At 40.4% G+C, this 14987-nt stretch overlaps 1 long non-coding RNA gene across 1 annotated transcript; it reads left to right on the top strand.

The window, feature by feature from the left end:
* Positions 1-12151: 12151 nt before the first annotated feature.
* LOC125896568 (uncharacterized) lies at positions 12152-14729 on the top strand. Its single transcript, XR_007450288.1, has 2 exons — positions 12152-13054; positions 14259-14729. It is a non-coding gene; the product is annotated as an uncharacterized LOC125896568 (long non-coding RNA).
* The last annotated feature ends 258 nt before the right edge of the window (positions 14730-14987 follow it).

The following is a 14987-nucleotide window of genomic DNA, read 5'->3' as shown; positions in this document are numbered from 1 at the left end:
TAGTTAGGATGGGCCCCAGTGCCAGATTTTGCATTGAAACAGCTACCTTATTTTTTTTAGTATCGTCGCAAGATCAGATACAGACTTGGCGTTGGACAACATCAACATACATATTACAGATCATCACTGCAAATTGCACAAAAAGTTCCTAAAATATCAGGAAAACTCATCCCTGAGTCAATATTCACAGGAAATTATGTGCTTAAAATTGATCTTAATCATTAATTTCAAATGTCCTGCAGTTACTGCATCACTATTTGAGCTAATTGTGCAGTTTATCAGTTTTTCTGTAGTCATTATCATGCACTGAATATAATATGAAAGCTGTAAAACTTAAATTAAATGCCAAGTCTCTTTTACTAGCCCGGTGTGGCTACAGATTTTGACAAATAAAGGCCTGTCTCAATTAGAGGCTTGGTCTGGTTGCCAAGCAGTTAATTTTTGTAGAAGTTCTCTGGATGTATAAAACAGGTTGTTGGCTACCCACTTGAGCTAATGTTAGTTAGCTATTTAGATCGCACATACAAATATAAATGTTTAAAGTTTTGTCAGTATGGAGATTCTACACATAGTTATCTCGGTTAGATTCCCCACAAATCAATCGTTCAGTTCGTTTTACTCCTCAGAAACTGTTTTAAAGTCAGAATATGTGTCCATTCCTCAATTACTCTGTAAGTTATTCATATTCCATTAGTCTGTAAGGGTCCAGTGATAAAAATAGTTAAAAGGATTTTTCATAAAAATTAATCCAAGTTGTGAGTATTGTTTTAACAGGATGAAGTGGTGTTGAGTTGGTATGTCGGGTGCCGTAATCCTCGAGTGATGTAAAAAGAGAGTCATAATGCTCTTTCTCTCTGTGGTGCCCTGTCTGTCGGAGCTAGAACAAATCAATGATACATAATGAATATGTTATTCGAAGCCTAATGTTTAAACAAGTAATATTCATACTGCTTTGAATAGACAATTTAATCCTTTTTTTTGCAATCTTTGCTGAGTAACAGTTTCGGGTAAAATGCATTAAAGGCCTGTCCCATGTAGATGCCCGTCCCAAATATAGGCCTGTTGACTTGAGTGATTTAAGCAAATAATAGCCCAGGCTACTAATTGAAGTTTTATGGTACTTCTAAAATGTGTCTCTTAGTCAGGGGTCATCCATTCACTCAGTGATAGAAAAGTTTTCTCTCTGGTTTGAAACCACTGCTTTAGGACTTATTCTTTTTATAGTGGAAATAAAAAAAATGAGAGATTCTGTTACTGGTTTCAGTCCTTTGCAAAATGTCATTGCAGCGAAATGGATTCCTTCCATACGAGTGCTTGAATTCAATTCCCAAGTTAAATGACAGCGTCCCTCTTCACTGCACTGACCTGCCATCCACCAGTACCATGTCACTATTCATGAATACCAAGTGAGAAAGAGCAGAAATGCTTTCATCATCTGTCAGAAAGACTGATGATAGTGGTTCTTAGTGAAGTGTAAGTGTAGATTAAAGTTGGACCGTTGATGAATAGATGCTCTCCAGGAGCTGACAGTCTCTGGGGAGAGACAGCGACACGGCAGCTACAAGCAGGGACTGGAAAGAGGGAGATATCTGCCCGTGGAATTTCATCAATGTGGGAGATCAGACATACAGTATGAGTTACAAACACGGAGCACATTCCAGCAATGCAAAATGGCCACACCCTTGAAAAGAGCAGGTTGTGTGTATGTGTGTGTGTAGTTTGACATTCAGAGAGAGAGAATAGGAGGGAAGAAAGGGGGGATGGATGTCCCACATAGGTTTCTCCCACCTGCCCATGTCATGTGACTTGGGGTGACACCACAGCTGTTACCGCCCATGAGGGGGATGGAGAGGACGAGAGAGGGTGATGGGTGGGTGAGGGGCTGAATGCAGCAAATTTCTGAGGATGTAGTATAAAAACCTATGTCAGCTACCTATAGATAAACTTTGTACTAAGTCTTGTATTCATTGTCCAATGATCAGGTCCTTCACTGAAGTAAAAGTAACACAATGTGAAAATACTCCATTACAAGCTAACGTACAGCAGTCATAATCCTACTTATGTAAAAGTACATAAGTATTAAAAGCTTAATTTACCCTTTGGAGAGTATAGAGAATATATTTAGCATGATAAGGAAAAATACGACAACGTATGTTGTGATTTGTCTCAAGTCTTGAATCTGGTACGGCAATTATCTAACTATAGATCACTTGAAAAATCACACTTTTATTAATAGTTAAAGTCAGGATTTTTGGAAAATGAAGAGAAACGCTAATGTTTTGTTTATTAAATGTTGTCCATGGGAATATTTTTAGACACTGCATATGTATCTTTTATATTGAACTTGTTGAGATCATAGATACTAATATTTTATTGTGTCCTTTTTAGTCTCTAAGATACAGACACATCTTATATTTCATACTATATTTAGACTCTGGGCACATGGGACTACTGTTTTTCCTCTAGATATAATGAAATAAATTGAAAAAACAGTAGCCCCATGTGCCCAGAACGATAGTATGATAAGAAAAACTCACATTTCAACCAAACGGTTTGACTAATTTCGAAGATTTCTTTAGATTTGTGTTTAGGCAAGTCCAGAGAAAACTTCCACCAAAGGAAATTAAATAGAATTCACTTGTGGACACAAATGGCTTAAAATATTAAAAGTAAAATTATTGGTTTGATGAAAAGTAGGATCTTATGATTTGCATTTTATCATAAATTAGATATCAGTAGTATGGATCCTTGTGTAAGTAGCCTTCCACTTTTGTAGCTGGTCGAGAGTTAGTTTTATTGACTTATGTAGAGTTCGATTGTTTGGATCAGGTGTTCCCAAACTTGAGGTCGGCTCCTCCAAAGGTTCGTAAGATAAATCTGAGGGGTCGCAGGGTGATTAGATAGATAGATAGATAGATAGATAGATAGATAGATAGATAGATAGATAGATAGATAGATAGATAGATGCTTAATTAATCCCAAGGGAAATAACAGATTGAAGCAAGAGAAAGAATCGTGTGTGTGTGTATGTGTGTGTGTGTGTGTGATTGAGTTAGTGTGAGTGTTTGTGTGTGCGTTGGTCTGACCTGTATATGAGGACATTTCACAGGTATTCACACCGATCTTATGAGGACATCAGTGACTTGTGAGGACAGTGCCCATGTCCTCACAAGTCACACATTGTATAAGCACTTATCATGTCATAACAAACTCCCTCTTGATTTTTACCAAGGCGAGATGGCTGCTAAGCTTCAGACCACCATTTAAAACCAACAAACAACAAAACTGGTTGTTGTTTTTAGCAAGAAATCATCTTTTCTTAACCATAACTAAGTGGTTTTTGTGTCTATACAATAAGCACAGTTGTGGCTAATGTGTGGTTATGTTAAGAAACGTACATTTTCAACATATCTGCTACATGATAAGATACAAATGTTACATATCTCTGGTTTGCAGAAACGCACAATGCCAGCATTTATTCTGGCGACTAGGTTGATCCAACAGCTCGTAGACATCTGAAACATGACAAAGAGCTCCAACTGGACATGGTTTCTTGTAACTGCTCACAACTCAGAAGATTTGGGTCTGCTGATTTAATTACAATACTTTGTATAAATCTTTTAATGTGAATTTTTAATATGAAAGATTACCATGATGTAGAAAAGCAGTGACCCAGATAATAACGTTCCCAATAGTTATATTTTACAATATTTAAAAAATGCACCAGGATAAAATCAAATTCCATGACTGTCATTGTTCTCAGTGTTATTTGGACATTTTGGAGCACAGAGTGAAAAAGTATCTCCATGATTTTCATCCCTGAAGAGCTCAGGGAGTTTCCTCCGTTCAGGACTCAATATGACACAAATATTCAACTTGAAATTAACTATCTTCTGTCTCTTCCAGTCTCTGTAGATTAAGGACAGGGGAGAAACTCGTCACAGAGACTGACACCATGTTTTGTTTTCACAAGATGAACAGGTTTCAGGATGGAACAGAGGCCACCGTTGATCACCGCTGACTCCTGCTTCAAACATCCTCAGCTGGGTGGCTGATTCAGCCGATCCCCCCGAACTCTCTGCCCTCCATAAACCACATCTCTCTCTGTGCTGACTGCTGCTGCTGCTGCTGCCGCTGCCTCTCATGCAGTTGTCGTTCCCTTTTGGTGGGAGTCGGGCAGCTGACTGACTGCCTGACGACCCCCACAGGAGCTAGGGTGTCCATAGGCTGCTGCTCCACATATATTCTTCCATGGTAAAGGATAGTTTAAAAATATGTAGTACAAGGGAGAACAGTTTTAAAGTCATGAGGATTGGAGAAATTTGGGGTTATGTGATATAAAACTGTACCAGAGGTATTTTTCTCTCACAAAGTAAATGACACAAAAAGCAAGTCATAAAGGTTCAAAGATGTGGAAGAGCAAATATGAATGTGGATGAGTGGAGCATGTGATCGGTGCAAACAAAGTACATCTTAAAGGATAAGCACGTTTTTCGAGGTTGATCTCAAGGCAATACTGACATGTCATGCTCATTACTATTTGTTACTGTATCAGTGTTCATTGTGGCAGCTATTTTAGATATAGTCTTAGTATTGAAAATGCTCATTAGTTTTACTCACATTTCAGTAATTTTTATCCGTCATAGTTCAAGTCTAGTTTCAGTCAACAAAACCTATTCTAGGGGCTATTCCAGGTATCAGAAATTGGATCAAGTTAACAGGTTGTAACAAGAAGCAGAACTTAATTTTAGCCTGACTTTTTCCAAATCTGCAGAATGTTAGTCTGTAGGATTGAACTCATGTCCTCTCACAGAATCTCTGCTCTGTCAAAGAAAACTCCGACTGTTCAGACTGTTTACTTCCATACTTTCCAACAACTTTCTAAAAATGAACAAATTCATAGTGAGGTTCTTGGAAAGGACTGCACTACTCAATGTAGGAAGAATTCTTTATTTAGGTGGTACTAAAGGTTGTTGTAGTCAATGCAATGCAGGTCAGATAAACATGCTGTAAATCCATAGGCTGTAAAAATGATGGATATAGCTACTGTGACATCACCCGTTGGTTCGTTGACTTCCATTTTGAAGCCTCAACCTCTGCCCATCGGCTGTCGCCATCTTGGTTTTTTGGAGCCAGAAGTGACCATATTTGTGTGAGAGGCTGGAGCCGCGGAGGAGCGAGGGATGGATCTGCATGAAATGCCGCGGACACTATCGACAGACTGCCTGTCACTCAAAGCAGCCCATCCTTAAATATACCTAACTTTTAGCCTTAATAAAATGTAAACAGGTGAGTTATAAAAAAATTCACCCCCTGTACAATTGTCATGGATGTTTGATTAGCTTTAAACTGTTTTTTGTACCAGGCTGTGAACAAGTTTATTTGTGCTGTAATGTTGGGCATTTCAACATGGGGGTCTATGGGGATTGACTTGCTCTTGAAGTCAGCCTCAAATGGTCATAAAGAGGAACTGCAATTTTTGGTGCTCTGCATTGGCTTCATTTTTCAGCCTCGGAGGTTGCTGCTTAATCAGATCTATCTACAGGAAAACAGAAAATAGAGTTCAAAAATCAGAGCTTCAGCAACCAATTCGTGCAGTGCTAGCCAATCAGCATTGAGATCCTCTGGGGACTTATGATGCCAAGGATATGCGTATGACTCGAGTTATTTGCACATGTGAAGCAAGTCAACACAAAATATTCTGGTGTTAAAACTCACGCGAGTAATGTAATGTGAAATCTTGCATTGCGTCTGGTATGAACACAGCACAAGAAATGATTGGGAAATTACAGACCTGTAAGTAAAGCATATTTTTTTTTACACTTCTTTATATGGAGATGTCCATATTATGCTCCACTATGAAAGGTCTAGTGAGTAGGATTTAGGGGCATCTATTGGCAGAAATGATGTTCTATATTTAAGTCTGTGTGTGCTGTATGTTACATTCAGTCCTTTCTGCCTTTGTTTGCACTGAAACTAGTCAGTTATTATGTCTTGTTACTGTTTATTCTAAATGATAATGTCAAATGTCTTTATGCATATCATTATTATAGAGAGAGTTCAGTTCTCAGGATGAAAGACACTTATGAATAAATTACCAGTGTTTAAATAAAATTGTCAATTCCAGTACATTAATGATGTTATAATTGTAAAGCTGTTAGTGGGTCTGAGCAGCTCTTTGGGAATGTCATTGCAAATAAGGCCTTTGTGAATAAACTTGACTCATTATGACATTTGAAACATCCTCTTTTTCTCAGGTTTACATCATTTGTGAGAAACTCACACATACCCTGGTGTGACCTGTGTACTCTGGTGTACACTGACCACCACATTGCAGCTCACCTGTCACCCGGTCACACAGAGGCCGCCTGGACATTACAACAGGGCCATTTAAAGGGGGACACAGGCCCCACTGTGACACCCAGGACCCTTTTATGTCCTAATTGTTTGGTTGGTGAGAAAAGTCAGGGATGTGTTTCCTGTCATAACACCTTTTGGGGCTTTAGTAACAGATCAGAGCCTAGTTAGGGTGCAACGTTTCAAGAAATCTGTATGACTGTAACTTAAATGTAATCAAGGCGGACCAACTTTTGTTTAACTCCATGGTCGATGTGGAATTCAGTGTTTGACTGATTCAAAACAGCTTGATAAGATCTGCTCGTCATCATTAGAATAAGTAGTTACAGCTTCATTTTCAGATCTAATGACCTCAAAGCATCCATCTAAATCCCCTCTGTGGATCACGGGAGTGAGTTGCCTTCACCTTTCCATCACCTGTTCTCTCTTTTAGCCTAAATGCCGGTGACCTTTGACCTTCTCTGCTCCATTGCTTCACCACACGGGACCAGGGTCCCTGCAACAGCTGTGTCAACCTCAGCCCTGGCAACTGGTGTGCCCAGGGAAGGACAGAGAGTGGCATTAATGTCAGACCACGTAATGAGTCAGCAACATGGTACCGTCTTTGTTCAGATCAAGCAGTTCACTTCTACATGCTGGTTTCTTGTCGAAAAAGAATTAGCCTTTACCAGTTTTATATATGGACTTTTACTTTCCTAGATAGATAGATAGATAGATAGATAGATAGATAGATAGATAGATGTCTTGATAGATAGATAGATAGATAGACAGACAGACAGACAGACAGACAGATAGACAGATAGATAGATAGATAGATAGATAGATGGATAGAAAGATAGATAGATAGATAGATAGATAGATAGATAGATAGATAGATAGATAGATAGATGTCTTGATAGATAGATAGACAGACAGACAGACAGACAGATAGATAGATAGATAGATAGATAGATAGATAGATAGATAGATAGATAGATAGACAGATGTCTAGATAGATAGATAGATAGATGTCTAGATAGATAGATAGATAGATAGATAGATAGATAGATAGATAGATAGATAGATAGATAGATAGATAGATGTCTTGATAGATAGATAGATAGATAGATAGATAGATAGATAGATAGATAGATAGATAGATAGATAGATAGATGTCTTGATAGATAGATAGATAGATAGATAGATAGACAGACAGATAGATGTCTAGATAGATAGATAGATAGATAGATAGATAGATAGATAGATAGATAGATGTCTTGATAGATAGATAGATAGATAGATAGATAGATAGACAGACAGATAGATGTCTAGATAGATGTCTAGATAGATAGATAGATAGATGTCTTGATAGATAGATAGATAGATAGATAGATAGATAGATAGATAGATAGATAGATAGATAGATAGATAGATAGATAGATAGATAGATAGATGTCTTGATAGATAGATAGATAGATAGACAGACAGACAGACAGACAGACAGACAGACAGATAGATAGATAGATAGATAGATAGATAGATAGATAGATAGATAGATAGATAGATAGATAGATAGATAGATGTCTTGATAGATAGATAGATAGATAGATAGACAGATATCTAGATGTCTAGATAGATAGATAGATAGATAGATAGATAGATAGATGTGTTTTTCGCCATTGCCAAACACACCAGATTCCATAAAATAAACAGATGAATAAAGACATTTTATGAGTTTTGCTTTGTTTTTGTTGACTCTGAATGAAGTGTGTTTTATGATGATAATATTACTGTTTATTTAAATGGACTCTGGTGGATTGGCGATTGTGATTTCAGGGCTGTTTCTGGTTAAAGAAAAAAGCAGCTTACTGTTCAAAAAAAGGTCTATCTCTGTAGGGATCCTTTCCTTAATGTGATCAGACACTTGTAATAACAATCTGAGCCTGTCAGTGGCAAAAACAAGCACTTTAGGTGGTTTGGTTAATTCAAGGTACCTCATTTGCCAGCAGGGATTGTATTGCAGCCTGTTTTGCCACTGTCTTGCTCACTACTGGACCAATTTCAAAAGCTGTTGCTCCCATTAGTCACTTAGACACAAAAAAAATGGAAAATAAGGTCCAGGTTGAAAACTACTGTAGATACCCTTTAACTCTCCACCTCCCACAGGGAGTTTCCTCCAAAGAACAGGGGTTAATCTGCGAGGTTGTCCCATCCTGTGCGTGTGCAGGACCTGGTCTGGTGTCAGCTGCCAGTTTATTTATACCGATAGAAGCCCGTGCTATCCACTGTTGAAGAAACTACTCTGGGGTTAGTCGGTCTAACTCCTACCTGCTGTCCCGAGGGAAATTATTTCCTCCTGCCAAGAAAAGTGTGTTGTGACCTCCCCAGAAGCGGTGGGACATTGGCAATGGGTTAGATGGGTATGACAGAGGGGAACAAAGTGATTAGCAAACGGGGGCCCCGCTATGTGAACACGGGTTAAAAATAACCTCACTGACCCAATTTGTAGAAACCATGCAACACAACTGCTGAGCCTCTGCGCTGTCTTCTTCCCAGTTGGGCTTAATTGTTCTTAATAATTAACTTTTAAAGCAGTGGAATCTTAACACATATTCATACATTAGATGAACATGTTTTCTGAGAGTTTTTATTGGATTGATCAGAGCTAGAAATGATCATCAGACTGATTATTAGAACTCAAATAAATTAAACAGAAGAGGAGTTGACAGATGAAAAAAATCACAGAGTAAGATGAGATCTTTTGCATGATGTGTGACACATGATGAGAGAGAGGCAGATGATTCGATGGGCTGATCTGTGTGCTGGCCCGCGAGCCAGTATGCGACAGTGATCAGCTGTCCTGTTAAGAGGAACAGCAGGATTATGATTTGTGTCTTAACCATTGTGTCCGGTGTGAGCGACCAGGAATCCACTCAACAACAAAAGTCATCTGATATTCCCAGCGCCCCAGATATATCTGGCAAGGCCTTGGCACATAGCTGACATTAGTGGAAATGTTGCATTTGTGATACACCCTGGCATTGGGCCATGGGAAATATTGAACAACTGTCGAATTTAGACAACATCCTGTGGTGGAGAAAAAAAAGAAAAAAAAAAGAAAACGGGAGCTACAAAGATGCAATGGAGTGGCTATTTGTGGACGGCGAGTGCCTCGAAAATAGCGAGAGTTTTAGGTTTCAATATAAGCCCCCCTCTCTGAGCTCGAGCTTTCTGTGAATGAGGCCCGGGTTCCTATCACACCCAACCCCTGCGCTGATTTTAGAACACAGGTGTTGACCTTAGTGGAGCGGCTTGTGCTTGCAGCAGAGGAAAATGAACCCCTGAGCTCGGCCTGTTTGCCTCTACAGTATTGGTAATCACTGTACAGACACACAGATGCTTCAAAACAGTCATATAAGGACCTACAGATTCTATAGAAACACACAGAAGATAATTACAGACCCAGAGTTTGGGATTTGGGAGGATATATTGGCAGAAATGGAATATAATATACTGAGTATGTTTTCTGTAGGACGAGGGTTTTCAATGTTTTTCAGGCCAAGGACCCCCACTACATATAATGTATAATACCAAGTTGTATATTAAACTGGGCCCACAATAATGTGAGTGCCGTGTATAAATATACCCTTTTATGGTGCATACAATACTAAACTATTAACTTAAAAAAAAATTAATTACATTTTAATTAAATTACCAAACAGCCCCCCTGCAGTAACTCTAAGGGACCATGGACCCCCTGTTGAAGACCCAAGCTTTAGTGTATAATGATTGTAGTAATAATAATAATAATAATAATAATAATAAACTTTATTTATATGACACCTTTCAAAACAGAGTTACAAAGTCCTGTCCAATAAAACTAAACACAAATAAAACACAAAGAGAATAAAACAAATAACATGTCATAAAATTTAATCTTGTACAAGATAAAATAAGGAAGGCCAAAACTAAAATCAAGATAATAAATGAGAAATAACACCAATAAATAGCAACGAAATAGACAGACAGCTCATAAAGTCAGGATATGCTTTTGGACAGAAGTATGTTTTCAGGGGAGACTTAAATGAATCCAGTAACTCAGACTGCCTTTTCGCCGTTCATATCTACATAGGAAGCGGATTCTTGTCCATGGAGTGCAGCATGTTGCACCCCTATGTTTCTACAGTAGCCCAGAAAAGACAAACCGAACACCCTGGATAACAGAATTGCAAGGTTCCTCTGTGTAAACCGTCTTTTGGACAACAGCTTCTGTCTGTGAAATAAACATGTGGAATTCTTCACCTACAGACACCTACTCAAATTGGATCCTGATTTAGATCACTTTAAAGTCAAACCGAAACAGTTTTTGAAGAGGATTCAGTTGTGCAGTCATAAATAATTTGGTGCTTCCTAGTTACTATTGCTAATTATGTGTATGTACAGGTGGTGGTGGTCTAACCTTATTTGGCAGTCTCTCTGGGACAAAAGCGTCAGAAAGACACAGATTTTTTAAGATGAAACTGCTTTATTCAGTGTTTTTACTGGTTTACGGGTCTGTACAGGTCATGTGATGGCCTCTGATTGGTTCCTGCCACTGTATAGTTGGGGCCATACCTTTGTTGTATGTTTTGAAAGGGAAGACCTGCAGTGGTCGAAACACGTTGGCGTCATCTAGTGATTCAGCCACTACAATAAAGGCTTTATAGTATTTCCTTCCTTGTTGTTCTATATGTTTTCAGAGTGCCTGGGTTGCCTTCCTGTTGATCCAACACATTCTCACTCCGACCTCGTCACATATTGATGTTTGGTCATGGACATTCCATGTCCACATACGACATGCAAGGTACCCTGGGTGTGTTGGTTGTTGACGTTCTGGGACGCCGTGTCAAGTTCTGCCTGTTACATGCATTGTCTTCTTTCAAGATACACTTCTATTTTCACAGGAAATAAACAAAGTACGTCTGTACAACATCTCAAATTGACTTCAACAACACACATGCAGTTAGGTTTAGGAAAAAAAAGAATAGGTTTGGCTTTAGAATCTTACCAGACGTGAACACCACTCGTTTGGGTGAAAGTCTGTGTTTGTTGGAATGGGAGAATTTTCAGCTGGTTGCAATCGGCAATCTGCAATCTTCACCACTAGGTGCCACTAAATCTTACACAATGCTCCTTTAAGGTAAGAGAGATGAAAAAAATCATGTTGCTAAATGGTTTGAATGGCTCATGAGTAATTGTTGCACCTTAATTGATAACTTTCTCATTCAGACAATTTGATATTTTTTTAGCTTCCCACAAACGCAGCTGATGTAACATTCTGTGTTTTGTAAGTGTCATGGCGGCAGGGTGGTCACCTTGTGGCCACTGGAGAATTTATTGCTTGTTTTTATGATGCCCTGAGAGCACCCATATAACTTATTCACACTCCTCACATATCATTGGCTGTGCTTCATTAACGCAGGTTTGCATTACGGTTTATCAAAGGACTGAAACACACTGATTGGTCATGTGTCTACCTCACAAAGGTCATCACCGTCAGCCGTTGTGTCATCGCATAAAAATTGCGAGAGGCCACTAAACGCTTTGACAACAGTCGCTTTTTCCTGCACTGTAAACGATACAATGAAACCAGAGCGAAGCGCAGAAACCAAACTGGGGGTGAAACTCAACCTTGGCTTCAGCTGTGACTCGTGGTCTGCTGGAACTGCTGTTCTGACCGTATACCCCCCAAACCCAATAAAACACGCCCATCGCGCAGTTGCTTCCTTGTTTCTCCCTCTCTCTTTCTCCCCTTCTTTTTCCTCCAAAAAGGAGCCATTGACATTCGGTGTAAAATAGAGGCAGGGTGGGGTGGGGGCTGAACAGAGGAACGGCAGGGGTGTAGGGTGTCTCGAGCCCAGTGCGAACAGCTGAGAGGTGTGATTTCACAGGCTGGCTCCCCCCTGTCAGGGCCCTGATTGGGCCGGACAGGAGGCGCAGGAGAGGCCCGGGCTTCTAAAGGACACCAACAGGTGGGAGGCCGCTTTGGAGGGGGGCGCTCCTGGCGGGATAGAAAAGGCCGATCTGCAAGGCCTGTTGTGGGCACAATCCACCGGGCCAGATACGGAGGAGGATGGTTGATCACAGGAGAGCTGAGGTGAAGGCAGGAGGAAGTTAAGACAGGGAGCAGGGGGTGAGTTTGGGGTTTGAAGGTTGGAAAGGGCAGCTTCAGGGACGAGGTTGGTCTGAGAGTCAAGTCTTTTATGTGTGTTTGTGGTTGTAATGCTCATTTTTTAAATTTTCTAGGAAGCTTTTTTTCTTAGTTATGTCAAAGTATGACATCAACAAATGGGCGACAGTCTTCCAGATTCAGATGCTGCTCACTTCCTAGTCCTACTCTCCTTGATCTGCAGCACCATGTGAATAAAAATCAGACTTCAGAGCAGCTGTTAGATGTTTTCTGTGAGTTTTATGACACACGCAGACCCTGACGCCTCTGTCAGGTGAGGGGGGAAGCTGAGGTGTGACACAGGAAAGAATCAGGGAACTCTCGTCACCGTCTAATCAAAGTCTCTCTAACGGCCATTTGGCTCAGAGCTAGTTGACACAGCAGTGGTGGTTAGACTTATCAAGGAAGTCACCAGTAGACAGCGTAGGAGAAGGCTTGTGGCCTCATGCTCTACTTCAGCTGCTCACCAAGAGAAAACCACAAGAGGAGGCGCAACAGAATTCCATAAAGGTGAGTAAGAAAGATATTTTTATCGCATTTAAGCTCAGTTTTGTTTCAAATATTTTAACATTGATTTCTGTTCTTTAAAAAGGGACATTATCACACAGTTGTTGGGATCAAAAATGTCTTGGCACAGATTGTGACCTTTGTCTGCTGGAAGTCAGAATTTGCCTCGCCCTCCAGAGTTATTTAAACACAGGGGAGTGCGGCATCATTACGCTGGCATTACCCATCAAAGAGCTGCGTGGGGCTGATATTGAGCAGCATTAATCTGAACTCAAAACCATTTTTATTTAGGGTTCTCAGGGTCCTTTTTTTTGCTTGCATTAGAAGATAACAGCAGGAAAATGAAGCTCAAAAAAGCCACGCTACAAACCACAATTCATCTTTAACTCTGTGGTTCAGATGATCGAAGCCGGCGTCACATGTTCCTGTAGCTCCATCCATCTCCGCGCTCTCTGTCACAGTTAACCATTGTTAAGCCGGGTGTTCCTGCTGCTCTGCGACTATGAAAGGGTGCTTTGTGTCTGAGGAGCGGTGAATCCAGTTGTTGCCCCTTGTGAGGACATGCTTCCTTATATCCCCATATTAATACACCACTTATGGAATGTAAGGAAGTGTGTGGTTTCAAGGGGCCTTGAGCGCCAACCGCACCATCAAGAAGCTGATTTTATTTTCTTATCTTCTAGAAAAAGTGGAGTGACAGTTATAAAAGATGGAGCTCTGTTCAACACGACTGTCTGTTTTATGAGACGGGGAGGGGGGATGTCAGAGTTCATGTGTGTGTGTGCGTGTGTGTGTGTGTGACAGGACAACAGGTGAAAGGCCTGTTCCCTCTCCCTCAGTTAGTGTTACTCTCAGCGCCGATGATCGGGTCTCAGGGAACTTCTTGAAAAATTCCTGCCCTGCCCCAACGGCTGACAGTCAAGGAGGATTGACAGACCACAGCTGTCACCCATTATAGCAACCACAGGACTCTCAAAAAAGGGAAGGAGGGGAGGGAGAGATGTGGAGCTGTCACTGAGAGTGAAGGGTTCGCTCCTGTAGGCTGGATTTGGAAGGAAATGGGGCGATGTCACCGGCTGTCAGGCTTCCCAAACCTCTAAATAGGAACTATCTGCTCGGAGACTCTTGTTTCTGTGTTGTAACTATGCAGGATATGTCAGGAGTGACTCAGCCATCATGTTCTCTTTCTCTCTCTGTGTCTCATCAGGTAAGGCTGAAGAGGACGTGACGGCCTCGCCGATGATCTCCACCTTCTATTTCTCCTCTCTCGTTTCCTTCTTTCCCTATGTCCTCTACCCCTGTAACCTTCCTTCCCTCTACCCCCCCCTCCACTCCTCGCTGCATGCCTCCCCCCTCCTGCCCTCCCGCTCCCTCCCCCCCTCGCTCTGCCTCTTGCAGCTGAAGCAACACGCCTTGCTGTGGCTGGTCAAACGGAACCAAGTCAGGTGTTTCTGTGAGGTTTGGTCCCCTTCAACCAGCTACTGCGTCGTGAATTCAGTCAGCGTGGACTCAGAGACACAGTGGCGTTGTGGTGTACGCTGCATACTCTGGAGGTGGTAGTTAGCTGTGATAGGTTGTTTCTCTTCTTCAGTAGTTTGGTGTTTTCCTGTGTGGCAGTGGATGTTTGAGAAAGAAAATAAAAGATTGCTGAACACATAAAATGGTGAATTAAAATTTATTCTAAATGTCTGAAGTTTCTTTTTTTTACTAACTGAATTGCAGACTCATTATTTTCTTTTACAAACCCATTTAAAACTGTGTGGATTTTCTCATCCTTGTTTCTGATTAGTCACAGACAGACTCATGATAGTTTTTGTATTTTGATTAGTTTTTATTTTAATTTCATTTTTAATTTTTTTTTGAGATAGGTTTATTTTGAGTTAGTTTTCAGAGTGAGCTTGTTCCTGTTTATTTTTTTATTATTTTTTTTTTAAAA

The sequence above is a fragment of the Epinephelus fuscoguttatus genome, linkage group LG11, assembly GCF_011397635.1.
Source record: "Epinephelus fuscoguttatus linkage group LG11, E.fuscoguttatus.final_Chr_v1".
Classification (NCBI taxonomy): Eukaryota; Metazoa; Chordata; class Actinopteri; order Perciformes; family Serranidae; genus Epinephelus; species Epinephelus fuscoguttatus.
Note: the sequence above shows the minus strand (reverse complement) of the source record. Positions and strands in the feature narration are given on the sequence as shown.